This window comes from Leuciscus leuciscus (assembly GCF_965113295.1).
Source record: "Leuciscus leuciscus genome assembly, chromosome: 5".
Lineage (NCBI taxonomy): Eukaryota > Metazoa > Chordata > Actinopteri > Cypriniformes > Leuciscidae > Leuciscus > Leuciscus leuciscus.
In genome coordinates, this window is record NC_138729.1 from 27,040,352 (window position 1) to 27,061,833 (window position 21,482).

Below are 21,482 nucleotides of genomic sequence, written 5' to 3' on the forward strand. Positions count from 1 at the left end.
CTCCAAAATCAACCATTCTGTCTTGAACTTCAGTAAAACACAGTACTGGATTGTCATTTGAGTGAATGGAGGATGTCGAATGGATTGCTGCCTTCAAAAGTAGGGCTAATGTGGGCTGAATGAGTTACTTGTCACAAGGAATTAAGTAATTATAGGAAAAATACAGCTACATTTTAATGTCTGACAACATAGCTGCATTTCATCAATGGAAATGGAAAGTCAGCACTTCATTTAGTGAGCAAAACTCAATTCTAATAACTATTTCTCAATACAGTATGATGACAAAATTCAGTTCACGTAATGGCCAACTAGGTAACACTATTCTGTATGCATGATGCAAGTACTGTTTGACAAACTATGTTTCAGAAATGACAAACCACAAAAAAAAAAAAAAAAGTATTGGTCCAGCTAATGCATTAACCAGGGATGCCTCAATCAAAAACAGCATATTGACTGTTGCATTGTCATGTGGAATAAGAAAGTTTTCAGTTGCAATCAAACAAATAAAAACATGTTTCGCAATCCAGATGCAACTTCTTCACATGCAGGTGATAAAAGTTGACCCCAGGTTGCATCATGTGACATGACCTGTGTCACTTCCCATCCATTGCCTGAACTACTACTAACTTCCTAGTTCATTTCAATGGTTTTTTTTTTCACATGCTGCTGCTATCAGATCTGCTGTTTACATCATAATATTTACCAGACATGACCTCCCTACATCTGTTTAGCTAAGTAATAAAATAGCCGGAAGAGCCAATAGCACTGAACACTGAGGTTAATTCAGGCATCAAGATGGGCACCTTCACTCATTTCATATTCTTTAAACAAGTGGCCAGAGTCGGAAGCATGACTGAATTATTAACTGTGTATTTCATAACGTTAGAGACAATATGTTAACGTGTTTTTTTCTCCCTGTACCCCTGCTGGGAACAGATGGCTCCTTTTACTTTATTTTCCACATCAAGTATGATTATTTCTTTGTGCCAAAAGCCACCTGCCGTTCCTTGGTCTCTGCACTAATTATTTATGTTGGTAACACGCAGCAGGACTTGTTATCAGTTGGATGGTGTCTTAATAAAGGCAGGCACATCAACATATTGACATCATGTTCAAGGGGAAAATTTATCATGGGCCGGAGCGATGGCCGCTGTAACGGTGCTTGGGTGTAGGCTGCTTGCCAACACTGCCAAAGATGACCTCCTTTTGTGTCTCCTCTCTCTTCCCCTGCTCTGGACCATGTGATGATAATTAGGTAAAAGCCTATTAAAAAGTCAAATAAGGGGGAATACATTAACATTGAGACCAGAATCGGATGATTCTCCCTTTTGCCGCATGACAGAGAAGGACAGAGAGTCCAACTGCTCAGTGCGACATGCAATACCAGACATGAATCCAGCTGAAAAGGGTCCGCCTGTCAAAAGCAGGCTAAATGTTACATCATCCCTCCCCGACTCTCTGCGTACGTATGGACATGCGCGCACAGCCGAGCGACAAGGGCCAGAAAACACAAGTACCAATTAACTTAAGTATTCACCGAATTTCAAAGCAATTTGTCTGAGGGATAGGTCAGTTTTAATCACAGATACAGCCCTGCTCAAAATGTAGAGCACTTAATAATTACATATCCTCAGTACTTTAATCCTCCAGGGGTGCAAAGCGACTATCCAGTAATTAAAGCCTCATATACACATATTCTACATTTTGACTTTCTATAATGTGACTGGAGACAGGTTCACAGATATGTCATTTGCTATAGACGCTAAGTATTGTGAATAATTACACTCTTCAGGGTGGAGAGATAAGCTCTATCCTCTTTGGACCAAATACAAAACCGAAGGCCGGCACCCAAGCTCTCGTCTATTTAAAACTCTTTATCCACCCATTTAACTGCACAGAGGTTTGTCGTGAGCATGGAAAGAATAAAAAAAAAAAAAGCTATTGTAGGGTCAGACAATGTCCCAGCCTAAGTAAATCTATAATAGCCTTCAGGATTAGAAATATGCTGCCTGAGTTTAATTACATATTGCTGTAGAGAGGTTTAATGTTATGCTACTGAGAAACATGCAGTTGCAGATATAGAGCAGGAGGCTTGAACCATGAACAGATGTATTCCTCATATTAAACAAGAAGATTGCTGGTTCGCTTAAGACGGTGCATCTGCTACAATCAAAGGACATTTCTGTCTTGCTTTTTTTTTTTTTCGTTGGTTGTTTCCACATCGTCCTAACAGTCTTATCAGATACATACTCCAGATAACATAGGCTAGACTGACCATATGAAGTGGCTTGCACAAGATTAAGGACTCGAAATCTTGGTGGTGACAATTTACTGAACTTCACATGATTATTAGGCAGGTTTTGAATTTTATTTAGTGGCATGTCATCGCAATATTTTTTTTCATTATCATTAGGTCAAGGAAAAAAATGAAGAATGCGCAATGTCTTACTGAAGTTCTGATTAAAAGTTAATGCATCGTTCCACAAAATTAGTGCAGAATGAAGTGCCTGAGCTCCACATTAAAGTGAGTTATGAAGCACAATTCAGCACAACTTTAAAAGTCAAAAAGTACTTTGCTGAAAACATGTGCATGTTAACATCAAACCACACAGTCCTGGCTAAATTATTATATCATTCTTCAATAAATTACCCCAATGCCTTTTCTTAGACATGTTTAAAGAATATTGGCAAATGTATTACGCTGGGTTAATTAGTATGCAAATGTATCCTTTTATGATCACCTTCTTCATTATATTTAATCTCTCTATTTATCTGATAGATTGAATTCTTGTACGTACAAGTGTGATGTAATTTATCGCCAGTCAATTAATTTCATCTGCATTTCTGGTTAATTGTACAGTTCTGTACAGTTGTATATGACTCTACTTTTAAATCTACAATGGTTTTAATGTTCTAATGTGTGCACCTGTCACAATGTATTTTTTTATATAATGGCATAAAAATTTATCAGGAACTTCTTTAACCTTGAAGTCAATGATTCAGTGAAGATTCCAGTCTATCTGTGTCAGATGGCCAGTGAATGTAGGCCAGTGCCTCTCTTAGGCTCCATGACACCTTGATATGCCATGGCCCGCTGCCTGTGGAGCTGGGGGGTTTCCCTCTCATCCAAAGGAGTCATTATTGAGAGGGATCAGTAGACTCTTAATCCTGGAATATCTGTCTATGCATGGTCTCTGCTATCTCTATTATCATTTAGATACTGTCTAATGCTCATAATCCTGCATGGAAGCCCTACTCTGAATTAATGTAAGCCCCTAACTCCTACTGAAGGCCTAACCAGCTAACAATACCCACCTGGGTTGTTGTCAGATAAAATTTATGCCAGCACATTACATATAAAACAATGATCGAAATTCCAGACACTGCTTCCCACCACGTCAGACACCAAAGCTTCATCTTTAATCACACCCCGACTAATAAGACCCCAGAGAGTAATCTTGCCGCAATTTCCGCCTATAAACAAGATCATATTGTGGCGGGTCACCTGCGCTAACCTTCTGTCGAATTACGGCCCAGCGATCCACTCTGATTGCTTCAATCACGGCAGCAGATTTGAATAGCCACAAGAACTTTCCAGTAAAACCCTCAGCCTCCTGATTTATCCCCACATTGAGGAAATTACATTCACTCGCTGTCCTCTCTGTTTGGAATCCATTATAGTTTATTATTATCCCTGCCACACACGCACACACACAGCCAGCCATACAAAAATAAAGGCAAAGAAAAGCAGAAGTTCCAGCCGAGATTGAAGCATAAATTATGGCCACCATGCTGTTGCAAAACAGTGATCTGAATTTGATTAGACTTGCTTTTACTCCAAGCATGTGTGTGCGGTCTCTCATATTTAATCATGATCCACTTGATGATTATCAGTTGTGTTGTTAAAACAATAGTATTTTAGTATTATTTATGTGCCATTATTGTTTTTATTCATACTTTGAATGTTTAACTTATTATTTTTATTTTAATTTTAAATATTGCTATTTAGGATCCACTTAAAAAAATTATGTTTGTTTAATGTTTTTATTCAATAATTATATTTTGTTTCAGCTTAATTTCAAGTAACAACAATGTTTTTAAATTGTTTATCACTTTTCAGTATAACACAAAAATCAAAACAATAAAGATAAACTACATTTAACAGTATCAGAGAAAATATACACCTATGAAAACATATATATCATCAGATCCAGTTTATATAATAACAAATAAAAATGTAAATAAATTAACAGCACATAGGTGGTCAGTGTGATAGTGTGTAATGGTTTAAATAGACATGGATCAAGGGGTTCATGACATGTCACCGACTTTGAGTGGGATTCGAACCGGGGTCTCCAGCGGGGTAGGCGAGCGCACTAACAAGGACGTTTGTGTCTCTTGAGGCCAGGGGAGTGAGGTTTACACACAGCTCTTACTGGCCTACGTCCTTTACACTCACCCCCCTAAACCGCACTTCCATCCAGGGGACGGCACCAAATTAACCGGGATTCGAACCAGGGTCTCTGGCGTGGGAGGCGGGCGCGTTAACAAAGAACGCTAAAGATCACAGCCGCTTGCGTCAGTCCCTAGCGCACCTCTTGAGGCCAGGGGAGTGAGGTTTACACGCACACCTCTTACTGGACTACATCCATTACACTTGCCAGATCGAGGAAGTGCTGTACATATTATTGGTGGTTCTGAGACTTAGACTACCAATTCATTCAACTGTCTTCAGTACCTTCTGCACTCAAGTTTCACACCTCTGTTTATTCATCATTTTGAGCTGCAGCCCCTACACAGACACGCAACAAGGTTCCCTTCAACAGCTGTCCCACATTTCTCTGAAACCTTAAGCCACTCTGTTCCCAGTAATCAGGAGGTCCTCCAGATCAAATAAAAGCAGAGGTAGTGCCATTGTAATATGAATTAAACCCTTTAAGCCCTATGTAATGCCTGTGGTTAGACAGAAGTGCAATCCTTGCACAGTCCTCTCTCTCTCCGTGCTGCCGCATGGCCATTCCCTTGAGGGACAGATACTAAACGTGTGTTTGGGGTCATCTGCCTCAGACAAACATCTGTGTCTCAGGAAGCAGGTGAAGACAGGAGGCCGTGAAGGAGAGGTGACACTCCCCCAGCCACCAGGGGGAGAGGGAGGTCTTCATAAATAATCTTCAAACAATCTGCCTCTCTTGACTCCCCTTATTAATTACTTTTACGGCCAAAATTAAACATCTGTCACTGCGGAACATACAAATTAATTATGCGGCTTCTTCCCTGAAGAATGATAGCGCTCAGTCTGTGAGTTTTTTTGGCCAGTGGGGAAAAAATGGCACGAGACAGCCTGATAAAGATTGTGGATTTTATACTGAGAGAATAATATGATATTATACAGTCATTCTCATTCAGGCAAACAAAACTTTTAAGCTTTGAAACATCATTTATGTGCCTGCTTTGCTCTAATGTCTAGCTATTACAGAATATTTTCTTAATTTTATCCAAACCAGTCACCTGTACAAATATAAAAAGCCTTAAGGATGAGGGGGTTGGAACCCTTCAACGTGTTCATAAAAGTTTGTCTGGGTCTTGAACGAAGTCAAACCCCCCCTTTTATTCCCGGAAGTTTCCTGACTGTTAGCAGGGTGGTGGGGGATCTTCAGCTGGAGCTGGCTGACAGAAGACAGCTGTCTGCCTGTCCTCCAGCTCTGCAGTGAGGTGCCCTGGGACTTTGCCTGCTCAAGGGTCAACACCTTTGTTAGAAGGCAACATTTGGTACCAGTTATTGAGCGGCAGGGGTTCGCCTCGCCCTCTCCCACCATCTTTCAAGGCAGAGAGGCCAGGCTGAGGCAGACTCTGGGCTTGCCCATCATCCTTCAAAGCTGAAGGAGGAAGTGACCTTGAGATGGTGTGGGGTGGTGCGCCGTGCTGGGTGTAGCTGTGCTCTGCTGCAAGAATGATGGTGAGTATAGAGGGCTACACTTTGTCTTATGAGAAAAAAGGGCTGTACAAGCTGTGATATTTACTGTAGGATTTACACATCTGAACTGGACAGTTTTTTCATATGAGCTGCTTGTATTGCTATTTCAAAAGATTACCATGAATCTACATTTAATACAGCTCAAAATGACTAAATTACATTGCTGAAGCTCAAACAGGATAGCATACCTTAAACGCTGATGTTACAAGTACCTAGATCATGCAAAATGGTTACAAAACTCAAACTCTCTTACAGCACTAGACGTGGCACAAAATCTGACGCATGAAGACTTTGCTGAGAAATTCAAATTCACTGTTCTGAAGTTCTTCCGAAAGTTGCTAATGTAAACAGCCAATAACTGCTAAGCGTGGCATGGCATATTATGACAAACAACACATGCTCCATTATGCCAGCTGGTGTAATGATGTGATAATGTCAGACTCATTAACTTCAGCACACAGTTTACGGTGGCCTTTTACGACACAATTAATTGACTCACAGATACATTAAAACAAAAATAACTTGAATAAAATGCAGTTGCAGCCTCACATCTGATCTGTCATAAACACTTCTGATGGTACATTGAAAGTGGAGATCATTCATGCTATGCAAGTAGTGGGACAAAGCATAAACAATTCCAAAACAAGCATGTGACTTAACTTCTCATCTGTAACTATTAGCAAATGAGTTTTCACTATGTATTATATATCTGATTCTGAATGTACTCTTAGGCAACTCAGATGCTGTTGCAAATCATCAAACTCAGGGAGATCCATTTGCCTGGATCTTCAAATTTGCATTTGAAGTGATGTGTGGAAGTGGCTTTTATGTGTGTGTGTGTGTGTGTGTGAATGAGGTGCAGGTGTGTTGCGCAATCAGTCCCGGGTGAGAGGCATGATGGGAATTTGAGTTCGGTAAGGATGATTCATATTCCAGAGACGGATCCCTCCGGTGGTGCGGAGGAGGCGGTACGGGAGCCTCCTCTGTAACAGAGCCTTCCGGGCCGGTTTCTCCAGGTGCGTCCGGTGAAACTCCTCAGTGAGTGTGGGGTCAAGGACATCGAGCAACTCGTGCACACAAATACGCCTCCTCGCCATCAACCAGGATGAGGTGGCGGCAATGGAGTTAAGAGACCGGCAAGTAGTTGTCTGAGAGATTTGGAGGTGTTGCAGTTGGCGCAGTTCTGAACGTGCTTGATGGTATCGGTCAGCAGGGTTGGCCACCAGAAGCGGTTTCTGAGTAGATGGGTCGTAGCTGTGATTCCAGGATGACCTGAACTGGTTGAAATAATAAAATAAAATAGTTCAACTCAAGTCAATATTTCGCTTCGTAGTGGGGTCCTGATCACCCTGTCAGGGTTTATTCTGCGATAACAACTGGCTGGATGTGTATTGTCTCTTACATATTTTTTTTATTTTATTGGGTATTTGTTTTGTCTTCTGTTAATGCAGTGACATTTGTTTGCATAAAAAAAAAAAAACCTTTTACAGATGGTTTAAAAGTGGTATTCTTTCAGATCAACTACTGTCAAGGTAGAGAGTTAAACTTACCTGAATAACAACACATCCGGTAATGGCACAGGCAATTGTAACCAAAGAAATGCTTTGAACAGCACCACTTGGTTTGAACATCATAGAAATTCAGTGGAGAAAAGCCCCAGCCAGCACGTTGACTGGATTTGTTTAAATGTTTGTGACGGCAGGAAATGGGCAGTTTCAAACCATGTTTTTGATACTGTCTTTGGTACACTTCAGTTTTAAAGAGAAAATACTCAGCAATTGTGTTGACTGATGAATTTGCGCATATTAAAAACACCACAAAGGCATATAAACAACATTAAAAACTTGATTTTCTCCACAGGGGGTCTTTAAAATATACATTTATAAAATAGAAACATTTTATATAAAATCCACTTAAAGAATATAAAAAATTCTCAATATCATTCATGGGGATTACATGAAAAATGTGCCATGATTTAGTGGAAAATTGCTGCCATCTACTGAAAAACAAACACTTTTTAAATTAAAATTACTATAGGCACTCTGGCTGCAGAATGGCTCATTTGCCATTTCTACACAGGTATACATCTTTTCACAAGTTTTTCATTTAGATTTATGCTTTGACATTAAAAAAAAACATTATGAAGACAATAAAAATAATGACTGATATTTGACTGTCATTTTGAGCATTTTTTCATGTACTGAAGATTTTTTTTTTTTTTTATGTCACAATTTTACAGTCAAACCGGAACATGTTGTTATGTGTATTAGACTTGCACGATTAATCATTAAATGTTGAATATCAAATGTACCGTTGTACTGTATGTTTAGAATTGAATACTTTTTTTGTGTGTGCATATTTATATCATGTTTCATGTTTATATAGATATTATGCCCTACTAGTAAGATGCAATACGACACGTTTAACAAGAGATAATGCAGTTTATCATGTGCTTGTATTACAATCTTCAATCTAAGTGAAAGGAATACATTATGTAGTCTCAAAGGGGCAGATTTGTATTGTTTTCATAAGTTTGAGCTTCATTAAAAGAAATTCCCAAGGGGCTCGATACTTTTCTCAAACACAGGATTGTAAAAATCTGACATTTAATCATGTATGAAGACAGCTTGAAAAGAAAAGGAAGAAAAAATAAAAATGATGCAAGCTGGTGTGTTAATCTGAATGACTTATGTTACCAGGTTATTGCCAGTAATTTAGGGCCATATGTTTAAGCATTTTGTTCAGATCTCCAAGATGAAATGAAGAAAGGATTATAGCTAAGAGATAATATCTGAGCCTCTCAGATGAAGGTTGAATCAAAGTATTCCAGCATTTCGTATTTAGTTTTTTTTTTTTTTTTACCTCCCAGTCTGATTTATCTGTAATTGTATACAAGCTGTCCACTGCTGCAAAGCTGAAATGAATTTTCTTAATCTCAAACTGGCTGTTATGAGCTATGCAGTTATATCCCGAAATAAATAATCCATCTTGTGAGACCTCATTGATATTGGCTTTAGTAAAGGATAACATGTACAAACAAACAGCTTATGACAGCTCATGCTAGAAAAAGGTCTTATTGACAACTGCATCAAATTAGCTCTATTACATTTATCATCATAAATGTATGACAGGTCAACTGCATAATCAAACTGAATTGGTCAAGTATTTCATATTTTACAGAAAATAATAAAGAACGGATTCTGTTCACAATGTCATTTCTATGCCCATTTATGTTTTCCAAAAAGTCTGAGCTTTGTTACAAACCCCTTCTAAATTAAGACGTATCAAGCTCTCCTTTTTTTGTAAATAAATAAATCTGTTTGGCTATTCAAGTCTTGGCCATCATGTGTTTGCAGGCCACAGACAGATGTCAGCAAAATCAGTGACAGCCGATCATGCTGATCCTTCTGTAATTATGTCCAATGATCCTGCCGTGACATTGCATGGAATAAATCCGTCAGTACCTCCTCAGTGTTCATTTAAGCCCTTGTAAGTCCCGCCTCCATTTGCACCTGTCTTTTGTTGGCACATCCTCCTACTTAAGGGGCGATCACTACACTTTTCGTACTATTGACTTCATTCAAACATATGAAAATATGGGCGCTCATGCAAAGAAGTTTTTGCTGCGTTCCAAAGTTCAGTTTTAGTGACCTCTGACCTACAAATTTGCACTAAGTGAAGATGTGTGACCAATTTAAGACTGATACATCATAATGTGACCTCTTTAAAAGAACACCAACTTTAAAGTCTGCTGCAAGAGATTTTGCGCTCTCCCAAGTGTAGTGTGACTGTGACTGTGGCCTTTGCATCAATAAGTTTTAGATTTAGGGGTGGTGGCGCAATGGATAAGACACATGCCTTTGGTGTGAGAGACCCGGGTTCGAATCCACTGTGAAACACCAATGTGTGTCCCTGAGCAAGACACTTAACCCCTAGTTGCTCCAGAGGCGTGCGACCTCTGACATATATAGCAATTGTAAGTCGCTTTGGATAAAAGCGTCAGATAAATGTAAATGTAAAATGTAAATTTAGTTGTGAGGCAAAGTCAGTACTAACATTTCTTGCAATAGTTACAGTACATTTTACATAACAATAGTTACAAGAATTACATCACTGATACAACGGTGGCAATAAAAAGTGAAAATGTTTTTGTCATTGATTTTTTCCCCAGATGTATCCATCCACTTGGCATTGTTGTGATATCTTTTAGTATCAGACTGTATAAGGCATCTGGACTATGAGTCACAGATGATTCTGTTTTGCACTGCTGTTTGTTTTTTCTGTGTCCTCAATGACATCACTATAAAAGGACACTAAAAACAATACTGTTCTGCATATTTTGCAGATTTTGGCATATGCTCCACTAAAACAGAGGCATCAAACATTTTTGCAAAGCTAAGCAGTCTGCGACACTGCCCAGTGATGCCCCTAAGAGGCAAAAGGTTTTCAAACAATTTCCTGATTTTGTTTTGAAAGCCTGCATGAAGAACAAGAGAGCTTTGCATATTCACAGCTCGGTGCTGGCGGGCGAAACACTGTTTGCGGTTTGCTGCTAGTTTTTTCCTCACTGCCAGCAAAGCCCTTGACTAAGGTCACAAACTCTTTGTCTTATTCTATTATTCAAATATAGATGGAAAGTCATGATGATCACTGTGCCCAGCAGCTACCTCCATCATCTGTAGCTGTTTCAGCATATGCTCCCAAGTTAATAAAAAATGTAGCATTAAATATGGTGGTGAATTGAATTTTGTTCCAGAGTACATGCAGCAAACTAACTCGTTTTTCACAGAACCTGTTAAGCGAAGACTGTTAATGCCATCCCTGATGATGATGTTTTTTGCATAATATAATTTATAGTGGATGGAGGTCCATAAAGGGAAAGCATTGTAAAATATTTCCATTATGCCAGAATGTCAGTAGGTAGTAAAGGCTTTATACAGCTTTTATGAGTCTCAATCTGTTGTTGTTCATGGCAATTTTGGAATCTGTTAAAATTTCACCGATTACTTTAATGCCTCTCTTCAGAATGCCGGTAGCTTCTTTTTCTCTGAGGATGTGCGCTTACACCTTTGACCCAACATAAAAGCGGTGGCAAGCCAGCTAAAGAAAAGTTACGCGATTTATGTTATCATAGATGGTCTTTCTTTTATAGAAGTTATATATCTTTCTTTAACAGGGCTGTAAAGGTTACACAGTCGTTTAAGCAGCAGTTGAGACAGATTGATGTTTATGTCATTATGGTTACAAATGAAATGTGCCTGACTTGCTGGCCCCCACATAAAGCAGAAATGAGCTTCATCTATCATTAAAGCTGCTGATAAACTTACTGTTTGCTTTGCCCTTTGTTTATAGTTTACTGCTTTGGGACTTTCAGAAAGAATGGACTTATTTTAGCAATATTACACCCCTATCAGCAAGCAGGTTGTTAGTCAATATTCATATTCACTCTTGAAGATGAGTATTTATCGCAATTGTTGAGATTTGGTGTAAGTAAGCTCAGTCGACAGCATTGGTGGCATAATGTTGATTACAACTAAAATAATATAATAACTATATTATTATTAACAATAACAACAATAAAGGAATTAAATAATGAAATGGTAAACTAAAATTTATCGGAAAGTAATTTTGTATTACTAAGAAATTTTGTAAATAGCAAATATTTACATATGCACACATATTACATATGCATATACAATATGCACACATTAATCATATGCCAAAGGGGCAAAAACGTCTCTGTTCATGTTTCTTTTCTCATCGCATTCAATTACGAATTACATGTTTCACTTTAAAAATAGCTTTTCAATTCAAAACAACATATTTGACAAAAAGTTGAGTAGTTTGAATCTCTGGATATTACTATCAAACAGTTGTCCAATATTACATGTTTAGCTACTTACATATTACCTCGTACTCTTTCAATGTTAAAACCTAAGCATCTCGGCTTCTGAGAACAGTAAAGCCCACCTTCTTTAATTTGATTAATCATCTTTAACATTTTGACACTGAAGCATCCTATTTTATTTATTTTTACTTTTAACCGGTTTTGTCATCCCAATAACAAACAGAGCAGTGGGAAATGAAGCATTTATGATGGTTACGGCCCTGACAAAGATGTAAAATTGGATATAACTTTACACAGAAAAAGGAAATGATTTTTTTATACTCAACTCATGTTAACACACATATTGTTTACATCGTGTGTCTATACTGTTAAAACAGAGTATTTTAACTTGTACAGATTGGCCCCATTCCCATCTTTGTAACTTTGTCAGTGCTTCACTGTCACACAGATATTTGCTCTTTGTTTTTAAGAAAAAGAGGGACAAGATGAAATTATTTTTGTAATAATCAAGATTATGCCGCATACACTGTTGATTGAGCTTCACTTGCACTGCACCAGAAATATTCCTTTAATGTAATATGACTTGAACTATATATAAAGCGGCAGAAAGAAAGGGCATTATAACACCATATTGCAACATCAGGCTTTAAAGTAGATATACATACTCAGTCCTTGTTTGGATTTGCTGGCATCTGCCAGAGCAGAATATTCCACACCCATGTATTTAAAAGCCCATTCTGTGAATAAGGGAAAGTTAACCTAAATAAACATTTTTACATTAGGAAGAGATAAGAGCTTAAACAGTACTGGTTAAATAAAGCACCACACATTGCGCTTAATACAAAGCTTCCGCAGGGAATATCCTAAAGCGCCCTGCACCATATGCTGCAGAAATAATGCTGCCCCAAGATGCACCTTATCTGATTATGCATAATTCAGAAAGTCTATGAGAGTCTCATATATTTTCACTTGATTATCATACACGTACACTTGCTGATGAGGCCTCTCCTCTCCTACGATCTAATCTCCTTTTCACCGACAGCCTCAGGGCCCTTCAGGAAAATCCCCCATTACCACACACCATGTGTTGGTCTGTTTATTTATATATTTTTTTAAATATTATGAAGCCCTGTAAACATCTGTCTACTCTGTGTATAATCTGTCCAATGAAAATGTTCGTGTTTTCTTGAGCCCCTTTTCAATATGTCGCACTCTTATGAGCTTAATGTCGGAACAGTGGAGAGTCAAAGCCCGTGAGGACGTCCTCTCCGAATCACATTGCTCTCAGTTAGTCTTCACTGACCTCCTCATCATGCTCCCGATGTGGGAGAGAACAGACATGACAGATTGGGAGAGTAGGAGAGCTGTTGTGGTTCTTTACTCTGGTCAGATCACGGAACAGACGTTTGAACGAAATGCTAGCCACATTTGAGATCAGTTCAGGAATTTAATGATGATGCTAAATATGAGATGCAATTAAAAATGTATGTATGAGCTATAAACCTAGTCCTAGCTTTTGCAGGCCTCACAGGTGGATTACCAGTTATGGTCTGTTGGTTTATTTGTTTTATAAAAACAAAATCACTGTGGACTGTCATCTAAAATCGCAAGCAATAAACAACTGAGAATGATACTCATGTGTAACTGAATTTCACTGTAAATTTGGAAAGATCATAAAAAGTGTGGTTTTCATTTTTTGTGCTGATAATTAAAAAATATATTGGATAATTAATGGAATCATCCATGCTAAACAATTTAACTGTATGTTTCTCTCTAGGTATTGTTAGCTGTTCTGGTGCATTTTCACAGAAATTCTTAATTATAAAAACTATATGATAAAAACAAAACTGCTGATTTATCTATACTATCATGTGCTTTTAGAATTTCTTTTAGTGTCACTGTGAGTCAAATTAATTTAGATACCTTAAAGATCAAGACATTATTTTTGGCAAAACTGATGAACTGAGTTGTATAAAAAAATTATCTTAAAGTGATAGTTCACCCAAAAAAGAAAATTTTCATAATTTACTCATGTTGTCCCAAACCTGTATGAATTTCTTTCCTCTGTTGAACACAAAATAAGATATTTTGAAGAATGTTGGTAACCAAACAGTTTTGGGGAACCATTGACTTCCATAGTATTTTTATTATCTACTATGGAAGTCAATGGGGACCAGAAACTGTTTGGTTACCAACATTCTTCAAAATATCTAATTTTGTGTTTAACAGAGGAAAGAAATTCATACAGGGTTGGAACAACATGAGGGTGAGTAAATGATGACAGAATTTTCATTTTTGGGGGAACTATTTTTATTTTTGTGTGTGATGTCATAACTCTAAAGTAAAGAAAAAACTATTATTGGTTATATTACGATTTTTGGCCTATTATTGACAGCATTTTTGTTTTGCACCAGAATCAAAACAAAAATATGTTATTGAACAAAACAACCAACTAGATATTAGATCAGCAGAAGTCCTGTAGATTGACATAACTGAAGCATGGAACATGATTTAATCCACTCTAAACGCCAGTTCAGATCAGGACTAGATTGAAACAGAATTGAACTGAAACAAGATTGAAGAAATCTGGGGGGAATAATGACGTCCTTACTTAAACACCAACATGAACATATTTCTAAAATAAATACATGATAGGGTTTTGTTTTTTTTGCCTCAGAACTGTAAATACATTTAGAAGATGGATCTTGTGAGGTCAATTCCACAGGCTTAAAGTCTGTCCTGAAACTATATTATATATATTTAATTCCAACTAAATGGATATGGAATGTCATAAGTTTAAGAGAGTCATAAAGTATTTTGAAGACCATCAACAACATACTAAACAAGACTCATATACTGTTTTGTAACATGGTACAATTGGACATTTGGGACATGTTTGAATCCAAAAGAGGGTAATTTTAGCTTTGCAGTCAGCACTGTCCTTTTCACTTTGCTAATAGCGATAACTTAGCAGGCTATTTCTCCATTTGGGACTGCGGTTTCTGCCAGGCTATTTTCAGACTCAGCTTTTTGCCATTGGTCCACGGATCAGCATAGACCACAGCCAGAGCGCATGCTACTGTTTCAGGCCTCCCAACTATTAAGGGAAATTAGGTTCAGCAAGAAATGTGGTATTTTACACCAACTATAACTATACACAAATTAATTTACTATAAAACAAAAAGACAATTCACACAATGTGTTCACATAGTGTATTTTCTTCACATAACACTTTGTCGAGTGGTGTTCCAAAGGCTTGGAGCAATTTTAATACATTCTGTATGATAAGAATCTAGTTGGGTAATTAAAATATCTGTAAGATTTATATCAGCAGACAGTGAAGGTCTAAAGCTCAGAGTGCCTTGTGATCCGTCTTTCCATCAAAGAGTGAGAGAATGACTGTGCGTAAAGCTATTGAAATGAAATAGAAGGCCATGTTATCTTTTCTAAGGGTGATTTAATGCCCTGCTTCCTTGACTTTGCCCTAAGCTACACAAGGTTTTCATTTACCTGCTTAGTATATATTTTATCATATATTTTGTTTCTTGAATAATTGAAAGCCATGATTCTGATCTGTCTGTCTATCTTTTCCTCTGTCCGTCCGTTGTTCGTCTGTCTGTCTGCCTGTCCATCCGCTCATCAATTGATCGGTCTGTCTGACTATCATATACTCTCCCCTGTCTTTCTGTTTGTCCATCCGTCCATCAGCCAGACTGTCCATCTGTCTGCCCATTTGTATCTATAAACCTTCAAACTTTAAATTTTTTCATTGGTTTCAAATAGGTATTGACAAACTAAATTTTTTACAAATGTAACAAACACAAAGTTCTGGCATGAAACTCTAGATGTTGCAGGCTAATAGGTCCTTTTACTCACCAGCTCATAATCACATCATTATCTATAGGTCGCAGCTGATTGGTTCCTGCTGTATCGGTAGCGAATGAGATCGCTGCTCAACCTTCAAATACTTGGGAAGCATTTGCCTTAGCAGTGCAGTGCGCTTTCAGAAACCCTCCACCTTCCCCAGCTCCACCTGTAAAGATATTCTATGGGTAATTCACGTACGCTATACTGTACAGCAGCAGCATGTCTTACTTGTTCACAGCAGCGTGTCGTGTATGTATTGGCAGAAACAAATCCCGTACTTGCTCTGCCGCAGCAGCAGCAATAACCTACAGCAGCAGCAGCAATAAGTCAAGTTTATTTGTATAGCGCTTTTCACAATACAGATTGTATCAAAGCAGCTTCACAGTATTAAATTAAAATAATGCAACAAAGTTTGTTTCAAGAGGAATTTATTGATTGATAAAATTAAATTAAATATCCCCAAAATATCCCCAACTGAGCAAGCCAAAGGCAACAGTGGCAAGGAACCGAAAAACTCCATCAAGTGACCTAATGGTGTCCTAAAACTCCATCAGGTGACCTAATGGAGAAAAAAAACCTTGGGAGAACCCAGGCTCAGTCGGGGGCCAGTTCTCCTCTGGCATTTATGGGATAGAGGCCGGATTGTAGTTTGAACTGTAGGATTATATGAATGCCTGGCTGAAGAGATGCGACTTTAATCTAGTTTTAAACTGGGAGAGCGAGTCTGAGCAACGAACAGTATCAGGAAGACTATTCCAGAGTTTTGGAGCCAAATGTGAAAATGCTCTCCCTCCTTTGGTGGTTCTGGATATCCTAGGTATGACCAAAAGCCTTGAATTTAGTGATCTTAAAGATCGCGATGGATTATAGGGCGATAGAAGATCCGTTAAATAGACTGGAGCTAAGCCGTTTAGGGCTTTATAAGTCAGTAGCAATACCTTGTAATTAATACGGAACTTTATAGGTAACCAATGCAGTGATGATAAAATCGGTGTTATATGATCATATTTTCTTGATCTCGTAAGAACTCTAGCGGCGGCATTTTGGACTAACTGTAGCTTGTTTATTGAGGATGCAGGACAACCAGCTAATAAAGCATTCATTACAGTAATCCAGTCTCGAGGTCATGAATGCATGAACTAACTTTTCTGCATCAGAAACTGATAGCATATTACGTAGCTTAGCAATGTTTCTAAGGTGGAAAAAGGCTGTTTTTGTAACATATGAAATATGATTTTCAAAAGACAGGTTGCAGTCGAGTGTAACACCCAGGTCTTTTACTGTAGAGGATAAAGTAACAGGACATCCTATGATGTTAAAGTTGTATTGTGCGAGGTTTTGTGGGCGTTTTTTTGAACCGATAAGTATTACCTCTGTCTTGTCTGGATTTAATAAAAGAAAATTACGCGTCATCCAATCTTTTATATCTTTAACACACTCTGTCAATTTGGAAAATTTTGCGTTTTCGTCCGGCCGTGATGAAATATATATTTGAGTGTCATCAGCATTACAATGGAAACTAATTCCATGTTTCCTTATAGTATTTCCAAGTGGCATCATATATATTGAGAATAACAGAGGGCCCAACACAGATCCCTGCGGCACTCCATAGTTTACTGGAGTTATGATCGATTTTTCTCCATTTAAATAGACAAAATGGTAGCGGTCAGATAGGTATGATTTGAACCAGCTTAGTGCTTGTCCTTGAACACCAGTATAATTTTGTAGTCGGTCTAAGAGTAATGTATGATCTATAGTATCGAACGCAGCACTAAGATCAAGTAAAACTAGTATTGAGATACAGCCTTGGTCAGGCTATGATGCGGTCTGAATCCAGACTGAAACTTTTCATAGATATCATTTTGTTGCAAGAAAGAGCCCAGTTGAGCGGACACCACTTTTTCTAATATTTTAGACATAAATGGAAGATTTGAAATGGGTCTATAATTTGCTAGATTTTTATGATCTAATTGTGGTTTCTTAATGAGTGGTTTTATAACTGCCAGTTTAAATGTTCTTGGAACATGACCTAAAGATAAAGACGAGTTAATAATATTGAGGAGAGGCTCTTCCACTACAGGTAACACTTCTTTCAGTAGTTTAGTTGGTATAGGATCTAATAAACATGTTGTTGTTTTAGATGAAGTAATAAGTTTATTTAACTCTTTTTGTTCTATAGTTGTAAAGCACTGTAATTGTTCTTGCGGGGTGATAATTGAAGCTGAATTATAAGGTGTGATTGAAGATTGAACGTTTACAATTGTGGTTCTGATGCTTTCTATTTTCTCAGTGAAGAAGTTCATGAAATCATTACTACTGAACTGTAACGGGATATTTTGTTCGGGTGACGTCTGTTTATTTGTTAGTCTAGCCATGGTGTTAAATAAAAACCTTGGATTGTTTTGGTTGTTTTCTATTAGTTTGCGGAGGTGCTCAGCCCTGGCCGCTTTTAGGGCCTTTTTATAACGTGACATACTGTCTTTCCACGCGATTCTAAAGACCTCTAAATTAGTTTGTTTCCATTTACGCTCTAAAATACGGGTTTCTCTCTTTAAAACATGCGTAGTATTGTTATACCATGGTGCTTTATTTTTCTCTCTGACCTTTTTTAATTTAATAGGTGCAACCACATCCAATGTTCTAGAGAGAATGGTGCTCATAGTGCTAGTTAGTTCTTCTAGTTCATCTGTTTGTTTGGGTTCAGGCGGCAGCTGAGACAGATTAGATAAGCAATTTGAGAAATGATCTATGGTGGATGGGAGGATTGTTCTGCCTGGTTGATAACGCAACGCCGCATGACATATTACAGCAGTACGTAATATGCAAGTTACCATGTAGTGATCAGTGACTTCATCACTTTGTGGAATGATATCTATGTCGGTTGGATCGGTTCCATGTGATATAATTAAATCAAGTGTATGATGAAGACGATGTGTTGGTCCGGTGACGTTTTGCTTGACCCCAAATTAATTTAATAAATCTGTAAACGCAGCTCCTAACGCATCATTTGGATTATCTACGTGTATGTTAAAATCTCCAACAATTAATGCTTTATCGACATTGACTAATAGGTCTGAGAGAAAATCTGCAAACTCTTTTAGGAAATCAGCGTAAGGCCCTGGCGGTCTATATACGGTAGCCAAGGCTAGAGATAATAGGGATGTTTTTCTAACATCTAAGAGCGTAACATTTAGTACAAGTACTTCAAATGAAATAAACTTATAACCCGTTTTCTGAGTAACATTTAGAATATCTCTATAAATGGTTGCAACACCTCCGCCACGACCAATCAGACGGGGCTCATGCTTATAACAGTATCCAGGAGGAGTAGACTCAATAATACCGAAATAATCATTTGGTTTAAGCCAGGTTTCAGTAAGGCAAAGTACATCGAAGCTATTATCTGTGACTATTTAATTTACAATAACTGCCTTAGGTGTGAGTGATCTAATGTTTAGAAGACCTAGCTTTAGAAATAGTTTTTGTTTACTAATAGCAACATTTTCTGTTTTAATAACAATTAGATTTTTCCTAGATCCTGCATTAGATTTATTATTTGATCTCACTAAACGAGGAATAGACACGGTTTCTATGCAATGTTCTACACTAGTATTTATATCAGTTAAATTGGTGCAGCAGAGACTATGATTTGGACTTTTGGTTACTAGTCAAAGGGTATTTAACATTTTGGCGATGTTATCTGACAGAAGATCCGCTCCGAATCTGCTTGGGTGTAAGCCATCAGCACGGAAAAGCCTAGGACGCTCCCAAAACAGATTCCAATTATTTACAAAGAGCAGTTTCTGCTCATTGCACCATGACATTAACCATTCATTTAGCGCAAATAATCTGCTGAACTTTTCATGCCCTAGTCGGTACGTGGGAAGCGGTCCTGACACAATGATCGTTGTTTCAGGCGATGTGCTGCATACCGTATCGATTAGATTCCTGAAGTCTTTCTTCAGAATCTCCGTCTAGCGCAGCCTGATGTCGTTTACTCCCGCGTGCAGGACCACAGTTCCGACGCGCTCGTCACCGTTCAGGATCTCGGGAACGCGAGCAGCGATTTCAGAAACACGAGCACCAGGGAAGCAGTGACTGTGCACCTTACTTTTACCTAACGTAGCGTGTACGTGCCGAACGATGGAATCGCCGATGATCACAGCATCGCGTTCTGTTTCGCGTAGAGGGGAGAAGCGGTTTTGTGTGGATAACTTGAAAACCGGGAGGGTCGGAGAAAGTCTTGGTCTAAACCTGACTCGCGTCTTCCGCTGCGGAACCACCCAGGCTTCATGGTGGCGTGTTGGAGCCGGAGTGAACGAGACCATGGCTGATTGCGACCGATGCTGAGGAACGCACGGAGTAGACGCGGTCGGAGTCAGCGGGTTAGTAGCGTTAAACACTGATTTGTGTGCATCGGCGCGTGATGTTTCAAGAGCTAAACAAGCTAAGCCTGTCTCAATAAAAGGTCGTGGATCTGTTTCTCAACAGCTTCCAGCTCAGACTGCAGTGCGTGCAGCTCAAATGTGTCCTCACCTGCACCAAAAGGTAGACTACTTACATCTGATATATTCGCCATTTTAACAGATGGACAGTGAGTTAGCAACGAAGCTACCAGTGATGCTATCAATATTAATACTAATTTATGACTGAAGTCTTGGATATAATCTGTTTTTAAATTATAATTTTTTATTTTTTTTATTTTTTTTATTTTTTTTGTGGTAGGGGTGTAGATGAGCTGGATACTCTTAAAAAGAGCTGGATACTCTTAAAGGTTACGTCCGTGGATCACGGCTGAACGCGTCTTCTCCACACTCACTTACAAACAAAAATTATTTTATTTTTTATTTTTTTTTATTTTTTTTGCCTATCGTGCGTCTACTACGCACGATAGGCAAAAAAAAAAAAAAAAAAAACTTTTTGTTTGTAAGTGAGTGTGGAGAAGACGCGTTCAGCCGTGATCCACGGACGTAACCTTTAAGAGTATCCAGCGTTGGATCACTAATAGGCTTGAGACGCGTCTGCTCAACAGTCCGCGTTGTAACTATGAGGTTTGAGCAGTAGTGCTTCTCAGTGAGGAAAAGTAGAAAATGTTCGTTGTAAGCGAGTTTAAAGAGAACAATCAAGAATTATAAATCAAATCGATAGAGCTCCAAAAACAACAACGCATTCAGACGCGGCGCATGATAATAACAGGACAAGACATTACTCACCGTGTTTGTTTAGTGTTTCTTAACGTTACTCACCTGAGCTTTTATGAATTCAAAGGCGCGAGCGCGCGAGAGAAAATAAATAAATAAATAAAAATAGCTGAGCGCACGGGTGGCGTGTTAACAGGCTAGCGAATTACTAGCGTGTTGTGCTAGTAGTAACGGAAGCTAGCGATGTTGGGTAAGCTGTATTTAGTAGTAGTATAAACAACTAGAAATTGTAGAAAATGATGGTTCAAAACAAGGAAATACGAGGCTAAGACGGAGCTTACAGCACCGAAGCAAACACAGCAGGCAGCGAGGCAGACAGGAGCAATGTCTGTAACCGACAGCAGCAGCAATAACCTACAGCAGCAGCAATAAAAGCAGCAGCAGCGTAGCAGATCTATTCTGGCAAGACCAAAAATACAACATTGTCATACTCATTACCATGTCAATCACTCTGAGAGTTGTCATGACAAAATTACATTTATACATTTGTTAAAAAAATTCAATTTATTTGAATTCTGCTTCCTTGTTAAATTTGAATTGTAAGTGCAGTTATTCATTCCATTTCTTACCATTCAAATACAGGTATTAAATT